A 22,915-nucleotide genomic window follows, 5' to 3' on the forward strand; every position below is an offset into this window, starting at 1 on the left:
TTTGGTGAGCCTCCTCATCACATGTAGCTTCGTTTGAACATCAGTCCTTGGTGCTTGATGATGTTTGGTGGGTGAGATGCTCTCCAGATCTTTATTTGGCCGAGGTTCTCATGCAGTCATTACCTGAGCCCACAACACAGGTCATTGACCTCATGGGATGGCCCTTTTTCAGCAAAGGGATCCTAAGTATTGGGCTCACCATTGGTACTGGCTGATCCTAAACTCAGGAAGCACTTTCGGTGCCCTTGAGATAGATTCTTACCTGAGTGTCCATCTCAGGTGTAAGTATTAGATCTAATTCATTCTTAGAGAAACATTCAATAACTGAGGCTTCAGAGGAAACTGGTATTTGAACCTTTTTCATGCTTATTCACAAGTCATGATGATTTTGAGTTTGAAGGTCAAAAAGGCTGAATGATCATTGCCAGAGTTTGGACTTTTCATCAACCCAACCAGGTTTTAAGAGGAAAAGGATGAAGGAGACCAGAATGGCTCGTTTCCATCCCTGACTCTGGTTTCCTGTCTTGAGTTGGTTGAGGGGAGAATAGAAAAGAAGGGCAGGAAGTTTGAGTCATGCTTGAAGTTGAATCCAGAAATAAAGGCACCCAAAGTGTGACCACCTCCTACTTTTCTGCCCGTGATTGGTATGGTCTGGGATGTCTGATATGTACTGGGTCATCTTGTTTTCTCTCAGATGCAGAAAGGAAGACTGCCCTTACTAAAGTAAAGGATGGCTTATTTTCACTCTAAGGAAAGCTGAAATGAAGTCTTTATTTGGGCTAAAAGTTAACTTCTCTGTGATTTGCCTTAAGAAAAATGTCAGATGAAATAAAAATTCTTGTTTAGACCAGGAAAATAAATAGTTCATGTGCTGGACTGTGTAGAGTATAGGATACATTGATTTTTCTGTTATGTTAATTCTGTATTGGCTTTACTTTTCTGATGCCTGAGTCACCTGCCAAATAACTTTGAAACCAAACTTTACCTAATTAGCATTAACAGTAAATGTGAAAAATTAAAATATTTATCATGATGTATTCAGGTCTCAAAGTAATTTGAAAGGAAAGTTTTTTTTCCCCCTTAATATCATCTCGGAAGGTTGAGGCCAAAAATTGGGCCCTTTTGTCTTTAAGGAGTCCCTAAAATCTTATTTGTTCACATTACATATGACATTCCATATTTATTAATTATAAGGTGCAGTACTATTTATACACCACTAAAAAACTCAATATGATTTGTATCAATTGTAGGATATGCCTCAGTTGTGGGAGGTGTTAAAATGTGAAATACTACATTTTAGGATAACTGAAGTACCGCCTTAGTGTGTATGTGTGTGCCCTTAAATTGAAAGATGGAGCCTTGTTTTGGTTTATTTGAAAGGTGGAGCCCATTTAGGTTTATTTCCTGCTTCTCTCACTTTGATCTGTGTTTAGGAATTTTCACCCAAGCAATCATAGTAGTGGCTTCTGAGCTTTGGCAGTTGTTTTCTTCCTTTCCATTGTGCATTGTGAAAGGGGATGTATTGATTGTGCTGAAGAAGCAGAAGTAGAGTTTTTAATTTGATTGTAATCCAAGGGCTTATTTTGAAGTCAGGGGCCAGGCGGTTGAACAATGGTGCTTGCAGCTTCCCGACAGCTGCCCTGTATCAAGGAAATGCTCTTTCATCTTACACAAGCAGTAAGCGGACTGCACCAGGAGCTTGCATCCTCAGTGTCAGCGTGGGCTTGCTCATGACTCTCGAATCCTACCATCTTGTATAGAACCCATCCCTAACCTGTCTTCAACTGACACTTCATCTCATCATCCAAGTCCTCCCCCAGCTTGGCTTCCCTGACCACTCTGTTGAAAGGTCATCAGTAACCCTGATCCTGGTACCAACTGCAACCACCTCTTCTTTTAAAATAATTTTATCAAAATGAAAAAAGTATTATCCTGCTCTTGGTTGGGGCTCTTCCAGAAACAGATCTTAGGAGGATTCCAGCTCAAGTTGTGTAGGGAAGTGTAGGTGCATGGTTCATGGTGAAGTGATGTTGGGAAGGCAGACAGCCAACAGTAGTGTGTGTTAAGCCAACTGGCACCACAGAACTGGAGTTAAGTCCCTGGGGCATCTCTAAAGAATAGTCCAGAAAGCGTGCCTCTGCAGGATCACTTCTCAGGCTTGAGGGGGCTCAGCTATTTTTCGGTAACAGCTCTGTTGAGACATTCAAGTGTACAGTGATTTTGAGTAGGGTTGTGCTGTAACTATTAGCATGGTCCGGGATGGAAACAGTTAGGTTTTCAGTGGTAACCATTCTATTACTTAGCCCTTTATAGAATGTTTAAATTTTGGCTGTGTACTTTTTCTTTTCCTTAAATTTCCAAAATAGTCTTTTTCTCTAATTACTCGTCTTTCTGTAGCCGCCTGTCTTTATGGATGCGATGACTTCTTATAAGAAAATAGACTTTTATTTTGGTAATTCATGGATTTCCTCAGGGCTTGGTTATGAAGAGAATAGTAAAGTGATTACTTGCCATTTTTATGAATGAAGGACTGAACTGACTTGTATATAAGTTCCTGAGAAGGATGTCTTTTTCAGGGCTGTTCATCCAAAAGGCCACTTCCCTGCATTTGGAGTGAGGATCTATAATAAGTGTGTGTCCCAGTTTAGGCTGATGTCCTTTCAGGTGGGAAGCAGAAGATTTGACCCTAGATGCTGAAGCTGCCTTTCCTGCATCCCTGCTCAGTTTAGGGAACATTTCCTAGCCTGTAAGCTGAGCTTATGCTCACTGAACTTGTTTTGTGTGTAGTTATGCTTGTGGTTGTGGGGCGATGTTGACCCAGCTGTTATACAGCCAGGCCCTCGGTCAGATCACCCCCATTCCCTCTTCCATGCTGGGAGCTTCTACGGGGCTCCCTTGGGAAGGCCGGGCACATATCCCCTGCGTCTTTGTTACTCATGTTCTGGACTCTGCTCTCCTGGTTTGCTTACTAATACAATTCTGTATATTTTCTATTTTTTCAGAGATGAAAACTTTCTCTTCTTTGCTGCTGGGGTTTCTTTCTTCCCTTTTGTCTCCCTTATTGTCATTTCAAGGTGATTTTAGTAGTGGGAGGAGGCTAACACTTCTGCCTGTGTGCTATTCTGAACCAGGGTCCTCTGACTGTCCCTCCCCGACCTCTGCAGCATCTCACTCCACGCTGTCCCTCCTGCCCTGTGCAACAGGCGCTCCTCATCCATGTATGCCATCATGAAATCCTCCTGCCCCTTAGTGCTGCCAGCTCCCTGGTTCTGAGCTTCCTATACTGCCCCCACAGCCTCCTCCCTTCTGTCCCCCTCCCCAGTATTTCCATCACTAAGCCCCACTCCTCAGTCTAGTGAAGAAACCAGTGGGAAACCTTTCCAAGTTCATTTCTCATCCACCTCTCCTCTGCCACCCTCCTCTTCCACCCTCCTCTCCTCTCCTTCCTCTGCAGAACCTGCATCCCTTGTTTCTCCCTGTAGGGATAGATCTGCCTTGAGACCTGGCACAGACTCTCGGGGTCACACTTGTCAACTTTGTAGACTTAGGGTCACAGTCAGGCCCCAAAAATGTCCTCCTGGCACCCACTGCCATCCTAGGGAAAGGGGTCTCTGGGTTGTCAGGTCTGGAAGAGGCCTTATGAAATGGAAGGCATTCCATTTTATGGTTTCTAAGGTGAATATCCCCCAGATTTAGAAGGACTAGGCCCTGGCTTCTGATCTCTCTGAATGCTGTTACGTCTGGGGCAGGTAGTGGGGTGCAGAGACCTTCAGTTGCCCACGAGTGTGGTAGACTTGTGAATGCCCCTGGGATCAAGAAGATCAGTATGGAAGGTCAGTTCCTTTGTTGTTGGGGTCAGAGCACTTGCCTTGCCCTGTCTGTTGATATCTGCCCTGTGCTCCCTTCAGAGCACCCCCAACTGCCTTCATGGCAGGCCTCGCCTTCCCTTCCTTGTTTGTCTGTATTCTCCTGAGGGTCACAACTGGAACTGGCCTGAGAGGGCCTGGGACAGAGCTGTCTCCCCCTGCTCTGTCCTCCACACTGTCCCTTGAAGCTGCTGAGGGGTGGGATGGGGGTGGGGGTGACCTGGGGAAGGGGGCTTGTTCACAGACACCCGACCCTGTGCAGACAGCACCCCCTCAGCTGCCAGAAATTCCTGGGTAGGGGAGAAGTGGCTAGGCCTTCCCCAGCTTGCTCTGGCCCTAATCAAGATCTCCCTGGACAAAGACCTGGCCCTCACCTCCTCTGCATCAGTGGCACTCTGGACTCTTCCTCTTGTTCAAGGGTTCAAGGCCTTGGGTTCAGAATGCCTTTTCCCACTTGTCCTACCTCATTGCAAAATAGGATACAGTCATGAGACGTTAACTAATCATTGGGTGATTTCTTTCCAGTCTGTGGTTAGAGGAGAGAATGGAAACATTGAACGTTGTTGGCACATTGAAGAGTTAGCCTCGGGGAGCCTTGGAGGGGCCTGGCAGGAACTTCACTGTGCAGAAGCGCAGGGTCAGACAACAGGTACCGAGGTCCAGATGAGCAACCAGGCTTAAGTCCTGCCTGTTCTGCCCGTTGAAACCTTGAGGCCCAGCATACCTGGAGCAGCAAGCAGCCAGAAGCCAGAGCCCCAGATTCCCCAGCCTCAGATCTACTCTTATCCTCCGGCCAGCAAGATGGGAGAACCCCCAAGAGGCACAAAGAGAAAAGAACCAAGAAACTGATCAAACCTGGATAAACCCGAACCTCTTAAATAGCAGTGTCTCACGTGTGTCTTTGCTCTTGTGGGATGTGAGACATGAGTATTGAGGGGTAGAGTTGTCGCATTTAAAGTTGGTGGGAAATGCCTTTTTTATTTGATTGCAAAAGCTTCCCAGAGTGAGTCATTGTGGAAGGAATGAAGAAGGAGGGGGTGTGATGCACAGTCAGAAAAGCTAGAGAAACTTCTCTCTCACTGAGCCCTACTAGATTGAAGAACAAGATGAACAGAAAGATCCAGAACAACCCCGTGGAGAGCCCATTGGCCTGTGAGGCGGGGAGGGACATTTCACGTTCTGTCTTGCTGGTCACACCTCCAGAAACTGCGGAATGAGCTGGCATGGTCCGTGCAACTGAGTACTTGTTCAACAAAGAGGGCCTATTAGAGCCCTAAAAACCCCAGCTGTGGCAGATTTTTAATAATATTGCAAACAAAATAGTGTCTGCTTTATTCAAAGCATGGGCATTTTTCACTGCTGCTAGACCAGCCCCAAAAGTTACTCTTCTGAGATGGGATTGATTTGTTTGGAGACTCTTGCACTTAGAAGACATCAAGTTCAAAAATAATTTTAAAATTAAAAATTTGAATTAATTTTTTATTTACAGAAATGTAGAGCAGAGAGTACCTGTACATTTCCACCCAACTTTCCATAATGTTAACATCTTGGGTGTGTGTGTGTGTGTTAATGGCTCAGTTGTGCCCAACTCTTTGGGACCCCATGGACTGCAGCCCACTAGGCTCCTCTGTTGATGGGGATTCTTCAGGCAAGATACTGCAGTGGGTGAAGTGAAGTGAAGTGAAGTCGCTCAGTCATGTCTGACTCTTTGCGACCCCATGGACTGTAACCTACCAGCTCCTCTGTCCATAGGATTTTCCAGGCAATAGCACTGGAGTGGATTGCCATTTCCTTCTCCAGCGGATCTTCCCAACCCAGGGATCGAACCCAGGTCTCCCACATTGTAGACAGACGCTTTACCATCTGAGCCACCAGGGAGCAGTGGGTAGCCATTCCCTTCTCTAGGAGTTTTTCCCGACCCAGGGATCAAACCCAGGTCCCTCATATTGTAGGCAGTTTCTTTACCATCTGAGCCACCAGGGAAGCCCAGCTTCTGACATGACCACATCAGAGTGATCAAAATGAACACTGAGCCAGCCAACAACAGGAAATCCACACTGCTCTAATTCTATTTCCTACACTACAGACCTTATGGGAACTTTACCAGTTGTTTCCACTAATGTCCACTGGGGTCCTATTCAGGGGCCCACATTATATTTTGTTGTTTTTCTTTGACCTTCTCCAATCTATTAGTTTCTAAACCTCTCCTTGCCTTTCCTGACTTAAATCCTTTTGAAGAGTACTTGATATTTGTACAGTGACCTTCAGCTTGGACTTGTCTTGTGATTGTTTACTCACGATTAGCATGAGGTTTTGCATTTTTGGCAATAACACCACAGAAGTGCTCTTCTGTCCTCAGTGCATCCTGCTGGGGCTCCTGGTGTCAAGATGTCCCATTCCTGGCAGTTTTAACCTTGTTCACTGGATTTCTTCTCTGTAAGGTTCTTTATCTTTGTAGTTAAGAAATGCCTTGGAGGACATTTGTACATTGAAAAGTTTCTACGTTTAAAACTAACAAATATCTGAGTTAATGCAGGTAAAGCACTTAAAGCCTGGTGTGCAGTAAGTGCTTAATGAAGATAGCTGTTTTTTTTTTTTCATCATCACTATTATTGCTGCCTCTGTCCCATGTCTATCCCTGGTTTTCCTCTGGTCTTGGCTACCTTTACTGTTCCCTTCATTATCCTCTGCATCCCCTGCCGATCCAACCCGCACTGGTTACTTCCTCACACTGGGGCTGGCTCTCAAAATATCTGTGGCAGGGAAGAGCTAGCAGTGTCTTGGCTCACGGGGTTGGGGTGACGCAAGAGCCTCTTGTTACTCCAGGGCAAGGGGAAAGCCTTGCTAACAGGAGAGTGTATCTCTCTTTATGGGATGTGCTTACAGAACTTCTAGAATGTTCTATAATATGTGCTTATAGAAGTGGCCTTGGCTGGGGGCTGCTCAGCTGGCCCATAGCCCTCGTAGTAGAGGTCTTGGCCAGGACCTGAAGATCCACGGTCACACTCCTTGTGGACCTGGAGGGACAGGATGATGGAGGGCCCACCTGGCAGAGGCTTGAAATAGGAGTGAAAGTGAAAAGTGAAAGTAAAGTCGCTCAGTCGTGTCCGACTCTTTGCGACCCCGTGGACTGTAGCCCACCAGGTTCCTCCATCCATGGGATTCTCCAGGCAAGAATACTGGAGTGGGTTGCCATTTCCTTCTCCAGGGGAATCTTCCTGACCCAGGGATTGAACCCAGGTCTCCCACATTGCAGGCAGACGCTTTACCCTCTGAGCCATTAGGGAAGCCCAAAATAGGAGTGAGCTAGAAGTAAATTCCTTCAAAGAAGTCGGTGAAGTTTACTCCAGTAAGGCAGTGGGTTGCCTGGCACTGAGCCATCTTCAAGGGTCATCCCAGAGTGGACGGTCTGGTCAGGGGTGGAGGGAGCCCTGAGCAACCCTCCCTTCCTGCATGGGACAAGGAGGCCCAAGTAAAGCAATGCTGGTTCCCACTGCATGAAAGCAGGGGGTCCTTGGCCAAGGTCAGGAGATGCCAATGTACTCAAGGTTGCCTGCTACAAAGTGCTGTCCCAGAAGTTCCTTGTCCCAACACACAGAGCTTTGTTTACAGAATGGCTTTCCTTGGCAGTCTTCTGGACCTCCCAGACTCTTCCCCTACTTTAGAGCACTTGAACTCTATTTTGATGCAGAGATGAAGTTTCCATGTTTGAGAATAGCTGCCATGTGGAGGACGTTGTAGCTACTGTTTTTGTCTGTAGCACGCTTTCCTCCATTCTCCTCTTTTTGGAGCCAGGCTGAGCCCCAGGACTGGAGTGTTGAGCACATGGCCAATCAGGTCCCGTGAGCTGGGAGAAGGGTGCTCTTCTTCATGGCTAGTGGAGTTGCCTGGTTGGCTCCCTGACTCCCCTGGAATCTTTCCATCAGTAGAGGACAAGGATAGGGGAGACTTGTGTGAAGCAGGAAGATGTGTGGAGGGAGTGATGGTGACACACGGGAGACTTTGAGCCATGGGTGCTCATCCACCACTGGCCTCCCTGGCTCTGCGAGCCAGTGCATTCCCTTTCCTCTCAAGCTCACTGGAGTGGGTTTCATGGTCAAGGTTGATAACGATGAAGGCTAGTTCCTTCCCTGAGTTCTAGGTTGAGTCCAGCTGTGGATGCCTCCAGGTGCTTACTCCAAGGCAAGTCCATGCCTCCCAATTGCAAGTCGATGGCTCCCAGGAGGCAGCTGGGGGTGGGAGTTGATGTCCTTGTCTTAGGCCAAAGAATCCGGGTGAAAAAATTTAGGAATCAGGCAGTGGGGAAGGGAAGTAATCTTTCTTTTCTCCCAGGATGTGTTCAGCATCAGTCTGGAGGACCCTGGATGAGACAGTTTATAACTTCTCTTTCAGGGTCAAGTTTAACAGCTCAGTTTTTAAGTGAGAGGTCTGGTGACATGTGAAGAGCCAGAAAAATAAAAGGGAGAGATGTGTGTGAGCAAGCATGTGTGTTTGCATGTGTAAAATTGAGTTCCTTGTGAGAAGATGCTAGTGGGCTGGGAGAAGATTGAGGAGGGGGAGGTGCTTACTGCCTTTACAACCAGGGCGTGGGATGCAGGTCCCCTATCGGGCTCTCAGTCAACGGAGGGAGACCCTGGCAGCTCTATAGGGGTTAGCAAGCAGCTGGGTCCAGCTGGGAGGAGAAGGTGGATGGGTGCTCGTTAGGAAGTTCTGTGCTCCAAGCTGCACGGGGCTTTCCGGGACTGAGTGAGCAGAGTCTCAGCTGCTGAGGTTGGAATAATTGATTGTTCCAATCGATGTGATCATTCTTGAAAGCGTGCTTGGTGTTGTCAGATGTGGGGAGGTGAGACCTCCAGGTCTTGCTGGAGGGAGTGTTAGGAGTCTGGTTTTGTGGGGAGCACTCTGGCTGCAGGGAGGGAAGTTCAGTGCGTCTGTGGGATATGATACTTTGAGCCCATTGAGTGGGATGTAATCCATTGAGCCATGGATCCACTGATCCTCCATTGAGTCCTGGTTTCCTCCTTCATTTTGCAGATGAGGAAAGTGAGGCTTAAGAAGTTATGTCAACCCAAGTTCGGGACCCAGAACTTATGCCTGGGGTATCTGACTTCAAAGTATAAGGGCTTTACTGTGCTGTGAGACTGTCTCCCTGGGCCTTCCAGAGGAGCATGTGTAAGGCTATCACTGTCCCCAGCAAATGCCACCAGTGCTGTGACACCCCTGTCTAGGTCCCCAGCCTGGAGGAGCGTCTCTTTGCCCTTTGAACTTCAACGCCTCTGTCCAGAGATTCCCCCTCGTCAGCCTCTGTGCTCAGGTTTGTCGTCTGAGGGTCTGACACAGCCCCACCCTGGTCTCCCGCTGTGCAGGTACTGGGGCTCTACTTGAAGACCCACAGTGTTTGTTGATGAAGATGTGTTAGTTGAGGAGAAAACTGAGGCTCATAGAGCATGTGACCTTTTCATTTCAAATAGGTAGTTAAAAGGCCACACAGGTTAGTGACTGCCTGGGGCTTAGAGGTGATGGAACGGGGAACCGGGCAGTGACTATTAAGGAGTATACGATTTCTTTAGATGAAAACCATCAAATTCATTGTGGTGATGGTTGCACAACTCAGTGAATATACTAAAACCACTGAATCGCACACTTCAGAAAGGTGAAATGTGTGGCATGTGAGTTATATCACAATAGCGTTGCTGCTAAAAAAAATTAAATTTCACCAAATCTAAGGGGGAAAAAAAAGGTAAGGTTCCAAAAAAAAAAAAAAGTTTCCAAATCTTGCACAGAAACAGAGCAAATCAGTTGATTCAGACTGTTTCCCCAATACTAGTATCGGACACGTTAGACTCTATGATTGTTACTGCCTATTAGGTGTATCCTTTTAATGCTTCCTGCCCACTTGTCCAGTGGGCTCTTAACACCTATGCATGCTTAGTCACACCTAAACTCTTTGCGACTCTAGGCAAGAATACTGAACTAGGTTGCCATTTCCTCCTCCAGGGGATCTTCCTGATCCATGGATTGAACCCACATCTCCCGCTGCTCCTAAACTGCAGGCGGGTTCATTACCACTGAGCCACTGGGGAGAAGGAAATGGCAACCCACTCCAGTATTCTTGCCTGAAAAATGCCAGAGACAGAGGAGTCTGGTGGGCTACAGTCCAATGGGTCTCTAAGAATCATACATGACTGAGTGGCGTGAGCATGCGAATGCACCCCAGTTGTCCATACACTCCTTCCCGATTCTGCAGACCAAGGCCTAAGACTTTCTGATCCTGAAATTCTATAGTTCTGCTTTCATGAGGCCATGAGGTCCCTGTCTTTCCATGAGCTGGTTGCTTGGAATCAGGGGTACAGTCAGGGCAGAGGCCGTCGGCCTCTGACCTCGTGTCCTTCCTCCTGTTAGACTAGGTGCTCACCCAGGAGGAGGCTGGCGCTGGCTTGTTTGTCCATGAGTCTCGAGAGCCCGCTGTCCTGTTCCTCCCCTTTACTGACTTTGAAGAACTGGTTTCTTTGTCTGCACTTTGTCTCCCATACACACCCACAGGACAGAGGTGTGTCCATCCTAATTTCCTCTGAACCTGCACATAACTGCAGTTCAAGAGGTGGATGTTGGATTAGTGAATATGCGAACTAATATTTGCTGAAGGAAGACATATGTGAGTGCATAGGTAATAGTTTCAGATTCCAAAGTGTTTATCCTAAGTTTTTTTTTACTATCCAGATTGATTGATTTGAGTTCAATCTTTGTTCTCTTCCCCTTAGTTTTCTAGTGAAAGTAAGTACAAAGCTTTATGAGGCAGATCTCTGTTGTTTACTTGTGTATCTTGTCTATAGTAGGAGCTTAATAGAGTCGTCATGAACAGGTAATATTTGTTGGAGGAAAAGGTAATGAGACAAGCAAAAAGTCTCCAGAGAGGAAAGGAAGAAAGAATAGGGAAGTGTTTATTCCACACAGTCGCTAACTTTTTTTTTTTAAGTTGAAATATAGTTGATTTACAATGTTGTGTTAGTGTTTGGTGTACAGCAAAGTGATTCAGTTATACACACCCACACCCACACACACACACACACACACATATTGGGCTTCCTTGGTGGCTCAGATAGTAAAAAATCCACCTGCAATGTGGGAGATCTGGGTTTGATCCCAGGGTTGGGAAGATCCCCTGGAGGAGGGCATGACAACCCACTCCAGTATTCTTGCCTGAAGAATCCCCATGGACGGACGAACCTGATAGGCTACAGTCCATGGGGTCACAAAGAGTTGGACCCAACTGAGTGACTAACCACACACAGCACATATACATACATAATGTACACACATATATATACTTTTATTCTTTTTCATATTCTTTTCCATTGTGGATTATTACACAATACTGAATATAATTCCCTATACTGTAAGTAGGACTTTGATGTTTATTTTAATGTATAGGAGTTTGTCTCTGCCAATCCTAAATTCCTAATTTATCACCCCCACCCTCTTTCCCCTTTGGAAATTATGAATTTGTTTTCTATCTCTGTGAGCCTGTTACTGTTTTACCAAAAAGTTCATTTGCATCGTATTTTAAATTCCACATTATAAGTGCTGTCTTGTGGTATTTGCCTTTCTCTTTCCACACAGTTGCTGACTCTTCATTTTTTATTTTATTTGGGAGGGGGTGGCACTTGACTTTTCCCCAGTTTTGTTGAGATATAATTGACATAGTGAAAGTCGCTCAGTCGTGTCTGACTCTTTGTGACCCCATGGACTGTATAGTCCATGGAATTCTCCAGGTCAGAATACTGGAGTGTGGGTAGCTTTCCCTTCTCCAGGGGATCTTCCCAATGCAGGGATCGAGCCCACGTCTCCCACATGGCAGGCGGATTCTTTACCGACTAAGCCACAAGGGAAGCCCAAGAACACTGGAGTGGGTAGCCTATGCCTTCCCCAGTGGATCTTCCAGACCCAGGAATTGAACCAGAGTCTCCTGTGCAGGCAGATTCTTTACCAAATGAGCTATCAGGGAAGCCCCATAGTTAACATACAGCCCCATATAAATTTAAGGTGTACAGCATAATGATTTGATTTACATACATCATGAAATGATTACTACAATAAGTTTACTGACTATTCATCACCTCATATATACAAAAAAGAAAAGAAAAAGAAAAAAATATTTTTCCTTGTGATGAAAACTCTTAGAATTTACTCTCTTAAAAATTTTCTGTGCACGGGGATGACTCAGAGGGATGTTGTGGGGAGGGAGGTGGGAGGAGGGTTCATGTTTGGGATCGCATGTACACCCATGGTGGATTCATGTCAATGTATGGCAAAACCAATACAGTATTGTAAAGTAAAATAAAGTAAAAATAAAAATTAAAAAAAAATTTCATATATAACATAGAGCAGTTAATTATAAAAATTATGTTGTATATTATACCCCTCGTACTTATTTATCTTATAACTGGAAGTTTAAATCTTTTGACCACCTCATCCAGCTCCCTCTTTCCCCACCCCCTACCTCTGGTAACCACAGATTCGATCCCTTTTTCTGAGTTTATTTGTGTGTTTGTTTTTTGAAGTATAATTGAACTATAACACTATATTTGTTCCTGGTGCACAACATAGTAATTGGCTGTTTCTATACATTACGTAAATCTAGTTACCATCTTTCACCATGTAAAGATATTACATCATCATATGAACTGTATTCCCACACTATACATTTCATGACTCATTTTCTTTTTAATTTGAAGTTTGTACTTCTTATCTGTCCATCTGTCTCACCTATTTCACTCATTCCCCCACTCCTTTCCCCTCTGGCTAACTCTTTATTGTGTCCTTTCCATCTGTCCTATTTTGGCCCCTGGAAAGTGAAATGTTAGTTGTTCAATCCTGTCTGAGTCTTTGCAACCACATGGACTTCAGCCCACCAGGGTCCTCTGTCCATGGAATTCTCCAAGCAAGAATACTGGAGTGGGTTGCCATGCCTTTCTCCAGGGGATCTTCTTGACCCAGGGATCGAACCCAGGTCTCCCACATTGCAGTCAGATTCTTTACCATCCCACCTGAGCCACCAGGGAAGCCCATCCTGGCCCCTTCCATGGACTCAAGCTGCCTGCACAAGGATAACCTGAAAATAATAAATACCTGGCCGTAGGTGCCAATCACTTACCTTGACTACCTGTATCACTTCTTGTCCAGTCTTCCAGCTCCCATTTGCCTCTGCTCTTAGCTTTGATATCTGTCCCAGTCCTGCATTTAATGACTCATTTTGAGACCTGAATCTTAGCCTGGGGCATTTGACTGGGGTCTGGCATTCAGTCTCCAACCCTGCCTATGGTCACAGTGGATGAGACACTTCTAATTTTTGCCCCAGCCTGTAGGCCAACCAGCCATGTTGTGTCCTGTCCAGTGTCCCTGCCAGTGGAGGGAGATAGAAAATTATTCTAGAGACCAGCTGCTTCTTGGCGCCTCCAAGTGTCTGAACTTAGTGACTTGCTTCTAACTAATAGACTGTGACAAAGATATGGAGATGTCACTTTCATGATTAGATTATAAATGATTTCCTGTTAGCAAACCTTCCTTTCAATAGCTTTTCTTTTTTTAAAGGAAAGATGTATTTTAAAATTATTTATTAATTTTTGGCTGCAGTGGGTCTTTCTGGCCTCACTCGAGCTTTCTCTAGTTGCAGTGAGTGGGGGGGTACTCTCCAGTTGCAGTCTGTGGGTTTCTCTTGTTGCAGAGCATGGGCTCTAGGGCATGTGGGTTCAGGAGCTACAGCAAGTGGGCTGAGTAGTTGTGGCCCTCAGGCTTAGTTGTCCCTTGGCATGTAGGATCTTCCAAGACCATCAAACCCATGTTCCCTGCATTGGCAGGTAGATTCTTAACCACTGGACCACTAGGGATGTCCTCCTTTTGGTAGTTTTAATGGAACAAGTTGTGTTGGAAAGGCCTATGTGGCAAAAAACTGAGAGTGGCCTGTCTGCCAACTGGGAAATGGAGCCATTAGTCTAAAAACCCTCACGGAAGTGAATCCTGCCAACAACTACATGCATGGGCTTAGAACTGGCTCCTTCCCCAGTTGAGCCTCCATATAAGACTACAGACCCCAGGCCAACACATTATGGTTGCAGCCTTGATTCCTCTCCCTCAGTAACTGTAAGATAATAAGTGTATGTGAAAGCACTAAGTTTTGGTGTAATTTGTTATTCTACAGGCGATAACTAATACATTGTGTTTGTGTTTTGTTTTATGCTCTCCACCAAGAGATAAATTTACTAGGAAGCTAGTGAAATTTGAGTTTGTGGGCTCCTCACTTGCACAGCTCTGGGATTGCTGCTAGCCATGTGTTCACACAGTCATGTTTTTGTAAAGTTTAGGAAGTATTTTAACAGCAGTCAGTTAGGGCTGGGGCTTCTTCCTGCTTCAGCCTTCCTCTTGAGCCTGGCTGTGTGGCTATAAGTGAGGACGTTTTGAGGACTGACTAAGGGAAATTTGATTTGAAGATACATTTTGTGAGACTTGGGGATGTCCATGCATGTGACTTGCAGTCCCTTCTGTGTCAAGCCATGTTGCTGGCAAGGTTTCACAGGCTGGTGCTTGGCAGAGTTAGGATTCAATCTGAGGTTCATCTCATGGATTTAATGCTAGACTAGGTTGATTTTCATATTCTCAGTGATTCATCAATGACTTGATTTCTTGAAGGCATGAGAATCTGCCTTCAGATACTTGCTATATTTGACACTATTCTCTACCTTCCAACCTGGTCTAACAGCCTAGTCTTATCACTCATTGACATCATCCCTGATCCCTTTGCATGATCCATGGAACTTCTCTTTGCTGGGCCTGCCTGTGCTCATACTTCTCCCTCAGCCTGAACTGACCCCTCCCAAACACACCTATATAGTCTTCTAAGTTTTGGCTGTCTTGCTATGAAAAACTGATGTTAACATGAAACTCATATTGAGCCTCTATGAAGATACTGATAGCAAAATGGATGATGAATGTAGTCAATTCCAAGCATAAAGTGAGTCACTGAACAAGAAAACTTGTAAGTCCCTGGAATTAGTTTAGCTCCTATATAAAAGGAACTTGATAATTTTCCCCACATTTGGGAAAAAAATCAAACAATATACATAGCATTATGGAGAGACTTTTGTAAACTATCAATATAAAGCAAGTTTTCATCAAACATGCTGAGAAAGACTGAGTGAGTTATCCTTCTGTTCTCTCTATAAAAAATCATTTCACAAAATTATTATTCTGTGACGTATGATCAGAGTGTACAGACCAAAAAATACAGGGAAAAAGTACGATAGAGGTGTCTCAGGCAATTTATAAAAGTATGTAATTTGGGGGGATGTTATGATCCTTTTATTTCCAAGCTATATACAATTTTTAAATTCGTTGAAATTTTCTTATTTCAAGAAATTGTGTGTGTGTGTATTTGATGTTTTGTGTTCTCTAAGATGGTCACAAAATTGCAGCAGCTTCAGGGTTTAGAAAGTTTGGCTCTGCTCCTGTTCCCATCAAGTAGGACAGAGAATTTCTTGATGGAAAGATTGAAATTCTTTCTTTCTACTCTCCCTGCTCTGAGTCCAACTGTATCTTACATATCCTTAGAAGGGCAATATATATATATTTTTTTCTAAATTTAATTCAACTAAAAGTGCTTTGGTTTTGAGAAGAGCAGGCAAAAGGAACGGGTGATGAAAGGGATCTTCTGTCTGTAAGGTGATCAGGTAGAGTAGGAAAGAGGGAAGTTCCCTTTAAACGGAGAAGATGGCAGAATCAGAATCTCGGGTGGAAGTTGTACCAGAGACACTTCAGTTAATTGTGAGAAGTACCTTTCTAATAGTTGACCCTATGTTGAGGACCCTACCTGGCCAGGCAAAATGGACTCCATGACACCTGAAGTCTCCTCTTTCAACACCTGGATGCTGAGGGTGGCAGTTCAGGCCTGACTAGAGGAGTTGGTACCTGGAGATTGGACTTGGCCTTGGGGCAGGGTGGACTCTGGGGCACAGATCCTATTGTAAGTCTAGTCCAGCAGGTAGACCTCTGGGCCCAAGAATGGTGTCAAGAAGACCTTGTTAGGAGTGGTGGAGGATTATTTGGAGCTTTGGAATAGGAGACTGGTGAGGAGGAGGGCTGAGCAGGTTAGTATGACAGATGTTGGGCTCTAAGCAAATCAGAAGCCCAGCCTGGGGGAGGGGATAGTGCTGAAGGAAACAAGGTCAAATGCCAGACTTTGGGAGAATCAGATGGAATCCCCTGGTTCAAGACCAGCTTGCAGGCCTGACTTGTGGTCTCATTGGCAATTCAAGTCAGCTATATGAGCAAGTAACCACAGTGAAATATCTCACGTCATTTATTTTTTTATTTTTTTTGGGAGTTAGGCAAGCATTTTATTTTATTTATTTTTTTTGACTTTTTTTATTTTTTACTTTATTTTATTTTACAATACTGTATTGGCTTTGCCATACATTGACATGAATCCACCTAAAAATTCTAAAATCTCGTTTACCTGTTGATGTTCTCTGCAGTTCTCTCTTCCTTAGCATAAGGGCAGCTACTTGAGACCATCAGAAACAATAGACTGAAGAGAAAGGTAGTGTCCTTAATCTGATCTTTTTGATGATGCTGCCTCTCAAGCTTTTCATATTGTCTGAGAAATATCAAAAGGAAGCTCTTGAGAAAGGCTTGGGGCCTCAGTCATTTCCTGTCAGTCCCAATATAGATTGCAGATCACAGGCTGAGAAAGTTTCTTTTAGCAGGGCTGTATGCCTTAACATCTCAAAAGATGATCGGCTAAACAAAAACAGTATCAATCTGTTGTAGGTTTATACATATGTAAGAGTAAAATGCATGAAAACCATTGCATAAAGCCTGGAAACAGAGAGATAAGAGTATACTATTGTAAAGTTTTTATATGATACGCGAAATGATATAATGTCACTTGACAGTAGCTTGTGATAAGTTAAAGATATAAACCCTGGGTCAGGAAGATCCCCTGGAGTAGGAAATGACAACTATGAAATTAAAAGATGCTTGCTCCTTGGAGAAAAGCTGTGACAAACCAAGAGAGTGTATTAAAAAGCAGAGACATCACTTTGCTGACAAAGGTCCATATAGTCAAAGCTATGGTTTTTCCAGTAATCATGTACGAATGTGAGAGTTGAACCATAATGAAGGTTGAATGCCAAAGAATTGATGCTTTCAAATTGTGGTGCTGGAGAAGACTCTTGAGAGTCCCTTGGACAGCAAGGAGATCAGACCAGTCTGTCCTAAAGAAAATCAACCCTAAATATTCATTGGAAGGACTGATGCTGAACCTCGAATACTTTGGCCACTTGATATGAAGGGCAGGTTCATTGGAAAGGGCCCTGATACTGGGGAAGATTGAGGGCAGGAGGAGAAGAGGACGAAAGAGGATGAGATGGTTGGATGACATCATCGACTCAATGGACTTGAGTTTGAGCAAACTCCAGGAGATAGAGAAGGACAGGGAAAACTGGCCTGCTGCAGTCCATGGGGTTGCAAAGAGTCAGACATGACTGCACGACTGATCAACAGCAAGGAAATGGCAACCCACTCCAATGTTCTTGCCTGAATAATCTCATGCATGGAGGAGCCTGGCGGGCTGCAGTTCACAGAACTGCACAGAGTTGGACATGACTGAGCAACAGAGCATGTACTCATGCACTATAAACCCTAAAGTAACCATTAAAGAAACAGAATTATAGCTAATAAGCCAATAAAGAAGACAAAATGGAATAATAAAATATGCTCAATTAATTTACAGGAAGGCAGAAAAAGAAGAAAAAGGAAACAATAGAAAACAAACAGCAAGATGATAGACTTAATGCCTAATTATGTCAATAATCACATTAAATGAAAATGGTCTCAGTCAGTTCAGTTCAGTTCAGTCGCTCAGTCATGTCCCCATGGACTGCAGCACACCAGGCCCCCTGTCCATCACCAACTCCCAGAGTTTACTCAAACTCATGTCCATTGAGTCAGTGATGCCATCCAACCATCTCATCCTCTCTCGTCCCCTTCTCCTCCTGCCTTCAATCTTTCCTAGCATGAGGGTCTTTTCAAATGAGTCAGCTCTTCGCATCAGGTGGCCAAAGTATTGGAGTTTCAGCTTCAGCATCAGTCCTTCCAATGAATATTCAGGACTGATTTCCTTTAAGAGAAAATGGTCTAAACACACCCAATTGAAAGATAAAGGATGTCAGATTGATTTTCAAAGATTCAACTTTATCAGTTCAATCTTACCAGATTATCAAGATTGAACTATATGCTGCCTTGTGTGAAACACACTTAAATATCTAGGTAATAAGGTAAAAGTAAAAATGAATGGAAAAAATATACACGCATGCACTAAAAAAAGAAAGCTGGAGTGGCTATATTAATATTAGACAAAGTTGATTTCATAGAAATAAAGTCACTGCATGATGACAAAGGGGTCAATTCATCAAGAAGATATAAAAATTCTAAATATTTATGTACTTGACAGATCTTTAAAATACATGAAGCAAAAGCAGGTAAAACAGCAAAGAGAGACAGACAAATCCACAATTATGGTTGGAAGTTTCAGTACTCTCCCTTCAATAATTGATGGGACAAGAAGATCCAACCCACTCCAGTATTCTTGCCTGAAAAATCCCATGGACAGAGGAACTTGGCAGGCTACAGTTCATGAGGTCACAAAGAGTCAGATACAACTGAGCGACTAAGCATACGTACAAAGATAGAACATTATTAAGGATATAGATGATTTGAGCAACATTATCAACCAATTTTATGTAAAACATTCCGCTCAATAACAGCAGAACATACATTTTCAAGTGATTATGTCATATTTATCAACATAGACCATATTCTAGGCTATGAGGAAAGTCTCAGATTTTACAAGATTAAAATCATACTAGGTATCAAGATTTCCTTGGTGGTCCAGTGACTAAGACTCCAAGTTCTCAATGCAGGGGACCTGGGTTCAATCCCTGGTCGGGGAACAAGATCCCACATGTCGCAACTAAGAGTTCGCATGCTGCAAATAAAGATTCCACTTGCCACAACTGAAAAAGGATCCTGCCTGTCACAAGGAAGATCGAAGATCATACATGCGGCAACTAAAACCTGGTGCAGCCAAATAAATATTTTTTAAAAATACTAGGTATCTTCACTGGCCATAATGGTATTAAGTTGGAAATCAATATCAGACCTCTGGAAAATCCCCCAGTACTTAATAGCGCACTTCTAAATAAGACATAGGTAATAGAAGAAATCAAAAGGGACATTAGAAAGTCTTTGAACTGGATGAAAATGAAAACGTGGCCTATCAGAATGTGTGGGCCACTGTGAAAGCAGCACTCTGGGGGGGCAGTATCTGTAGCCCTAAATACTCATTTCAGAAAAAAAGGTCTCAGGTCAGTGACCCCAGCTTCCACAGTAAGAAACTGGAAAAGGGAGACTAAGCCAGAATGACTAACAGAAAGGAAATGATGAAGATCAATGCAGAAATTAATGAAACAGAAAATAAGAGAGAAAACTAATGAGCCAAAACCTGGTTATTTGAGAAGATCAATACAATTGATAAACATCCTACCAGGCCATAAGGAAAACAAAACATAAATTACCAATCAGAAATGAAAGAGATAACATCACTAGATTCCACAGATATTAGCAGGAACATAGAAAACATTATGAACAAGTTTATGCCAACAAGTTTGACAACTCAGATGAGAAGAACAAATTCCTGGAAAGACCCAAACTACAAAAGTTCTCTCGAGAAAAAAAATAGACAACCCTAAAAGCTCTCTAAAGAAATGGCATTTGTAGTTAAAAACCTTTCCCACAAAGAAAGATTCGGGGCTGAATGACTTTACTGGTAAATTCTACCAAACATTTAAGGAAGAAATAATATTGGTTCCACATAAACTCTTCAAGGAAATTGAAGAGGAAGGCGCATTTTCCATTTCATTTTGTAAGGTCAGCATTGTTCTAATATCAAAACTGGGCAGACACTGCAAGAAAACCACAGACCACTATTTATCATAATCATTGGTACAAAAATTCTAAACAAAATTTTAACAAATTGAAATCCAACAGTATCTGAAAAGGATAATTACGACCAGGTAGGGTTTATCCGAGCATTGCAAGATTAATTTAACATTTGAAAAATGAGTCAATTCAAGTCACCATATTAACAAATTCAAGCAAAAGAGCTATATGATTATCTTAATAGTGTTGACTGAAAAAAATGCACAACCCAGAAGTTAAGAGTTATGTTTTATTTGGTGGACAGAATTGAGGACTTAAGTTTAGGACACAGCATCTCAGATAATTCAGAGAGACTGCTCCGAAGAAGCGAGGGGGAGAGCCAGGATATATTGGATTTTTTGCAACAGAAGACCACATAATTGGAACATCAAAAGATTATTGTTAATTAAAGAAAACCAGAGGGACTTCCCTAGTAGTCCAGTGGTTAGAACTCCAAATTTCTACTGCAGGGGGTGTGGGTTCAGTTGCTGGTCAGGAGAACTATGATCCCACAGGCCCTGGAGTGAGGCTAAAAAAGAAGGGAAAGAAACCCCAAAACCAGATATCTTAAGGACTTTAGTGCTTTTCTATGTATGGAAAAATGCAAGCGTCTGGACTCACTGAAATCATTCCTTTGATATTCACCTGAGCTATCTGGGGCCAGTATCCTGTGCTTTCTCCTCAGGTACACCATCAGGTGGCATAGGGGGGTGGCTGCAGTGGTTGGCTGTGGATGGTGGGCATCTGGTTTCTACCTGAGTTCTTTTAGGGCAGTGGCTTGATGGCTGCAAACCACCTTTGTTTACTGATATGGCAGTAAATATTTTAGTTTGCAATAGATAATCTTTCAAGGCAAAAATATTTAATTAATAAAGATGACAAGAGGGACAAAACGTTGAGGTCTAGGGCCCTGGGTTATAACCACACCTTTCCATGCAGAATCAGTCCCAGTGCTTCCCCAGACCCCACACAGGGCAAATCCTTAGCATGCATTGTCTATCCCTGGGAACTTGGGGAGGGACTTATGGTTGTTTAAGATAAGTAGAGACTGGTGGGTCGTTCCCCATCCTTATTGCTAAGAGGTTTAAGGTATTTAGGAATTCCAGGAACCAAGAAACTTTTGGATAATGTGTTCACCACAGTGAAAGATTCACTCTAAGGTACAGAGGATTTTCAGACCATACTTAGGCAACAGCACAGAGGCATACACATCCACACCCTAGAACAACAACAAAATGGTATTTCTCCTAAGGGAACAAGCTCTGAAGAAATTTGACTCTGCAAAAGCAGAGACATCCTTTTACATTATGATAAGTAATTTATCACCGACATTTCCTGCTTAACATTTGCATAACTTTAATGATTGAGGCAGGTGGTTTTCCAAGAAAAAGGGGAGATTCCAAGTCTACTTATTGCGGATAGAAAACTATTCCCAGCTTTGAAATCCCAACTTTTAGATCTTTGTTTTTCTGTCTTCTCCCAAGCTCTGGGTGGCCTCCCCCCAGCAGTCTCTGAAAGAAGGCAGCTCCTCCCACGCTCTTAGCTGGATCTGGGAACCCAGCCCAAGGCCTTGGCAGAAGAAACTTTGTTAGCCCTCAGCACCTGCTCCAGAGTTCTCTCCTGCCTTCCCTCAGGGCTGCAGGGTCTCCTTCACTCCAGAATAATCCTTTAAGGAGATGCCTTTGATGAGATTTGGGTGCTTGGGCTCAATGGTAGTTTGTAGGACCAAGGTAGAACTCATCCATCTGCTGGATGTGGCCTGTGCTAGGAACTGAGAACCACATGAAATGAACAAGGTAGAACAAGGTGTCACTCACTCCACAAGATCCTTATTCATTGCAAAGCAAGGTAGGTATCTGCTGATCAGGACTCAGCCTTGCATTCCAAACTAGTCACCAAGATTGGGACACCTGACATTTGTATTCTGGTGGATTCTCTGAAATCTAAAGCAGCACCTGTGAGACAATTTTACCAAAAATGGCTTAACCAAGTCACTCAACCTATATTCAACAGGAAACAGAGGTGATAAAGGAACAGGTTAAACTGTATAATTCACACAGAGACAGGGGGCATTCTGTAGGACACATGACCTTTCAAAAAGTCAGTGTCACATGTAATAAAACAATGGAGATCATTCTGTATTAAAAGAAGCTAAAGAACCGAATGCAAGGTATAAACCTTGGTTAGATCCTAGTTGGAAAAAATGAAACAAAACCTAACTGTGAAAGACAGGTTGAGGGACAGTTGGGGAAAATTCGAATTTGAACTGGATGTTAGATGATGTTAGGAAATCACTATTATTTATTTTTATTATTACCAAATTTTCTTTAAAATTTTAAAAATTGGAGTATAATTACTTTGTACTGTTGTGTTGGTTTCTGGCAAACAACAATGGGAATCAGTTGTAATTATATAGGTATCCCCTCCCTATTATTACTGATAATATTATTATGGTTATACAGGCAAATGTCCTTATTTTTAGGAGGTGCATGATGAAATAATTAGTGATAGAGTGTTTTGATGTGCAATTTATTTTCAAATTGTTCAGCCCCTCCAAAAAAGGGCCAAAATGTTAGCAACTGATTTCATTCTGTTTTCCGTTTCAACCAATAGGTTGATAATTTCAATAAAAATTTTTGAAAAAAAAGGAACTAGAGTATTGCTCCTCTCAACGTTTCCTCTTATTCCTCAGGTACTAAGTTTTGGGGTGTTTTATGTATTTGTTGCCGTGACTGCTAGCAAGAATAGCTCTTGGAGCACCCAAGGGGCGGCATCTGGAGTTGGTGCTCCACGGAAGACTGGGTAACAGTTCTCTGCTTTGGCTGATTCTACCATTAACTGGGTGATATGGGCGGGGACAGACATCTTTTTCTAATACTCTTCTAGGTTTTGAGCTGGGCCTCTGCTACAAAAGACAGGTTAACAGGAGAAACAGAAGTTTCTTAACATGTATCTCATATATATATAGGAAGAGTAAGTCAGGAAAGAGTAACTCAAAGAGGTGGCTAGAACTTGAG

Source organism: Budorcas taxicolor, chromosome 11 (assembly GCF_023091745.1).
Source record: "Budorcas taxicolor isolate Tak-1 chromosome 11, Takin1.1, whole genome shotgun sequence".
NCBI classification, from domain to species: Eukaryota; Metazoa; Chordata; class Mammalia; order Artiodactyla; family Bovidae; genus Budorcas; species Budorcas taxicolor.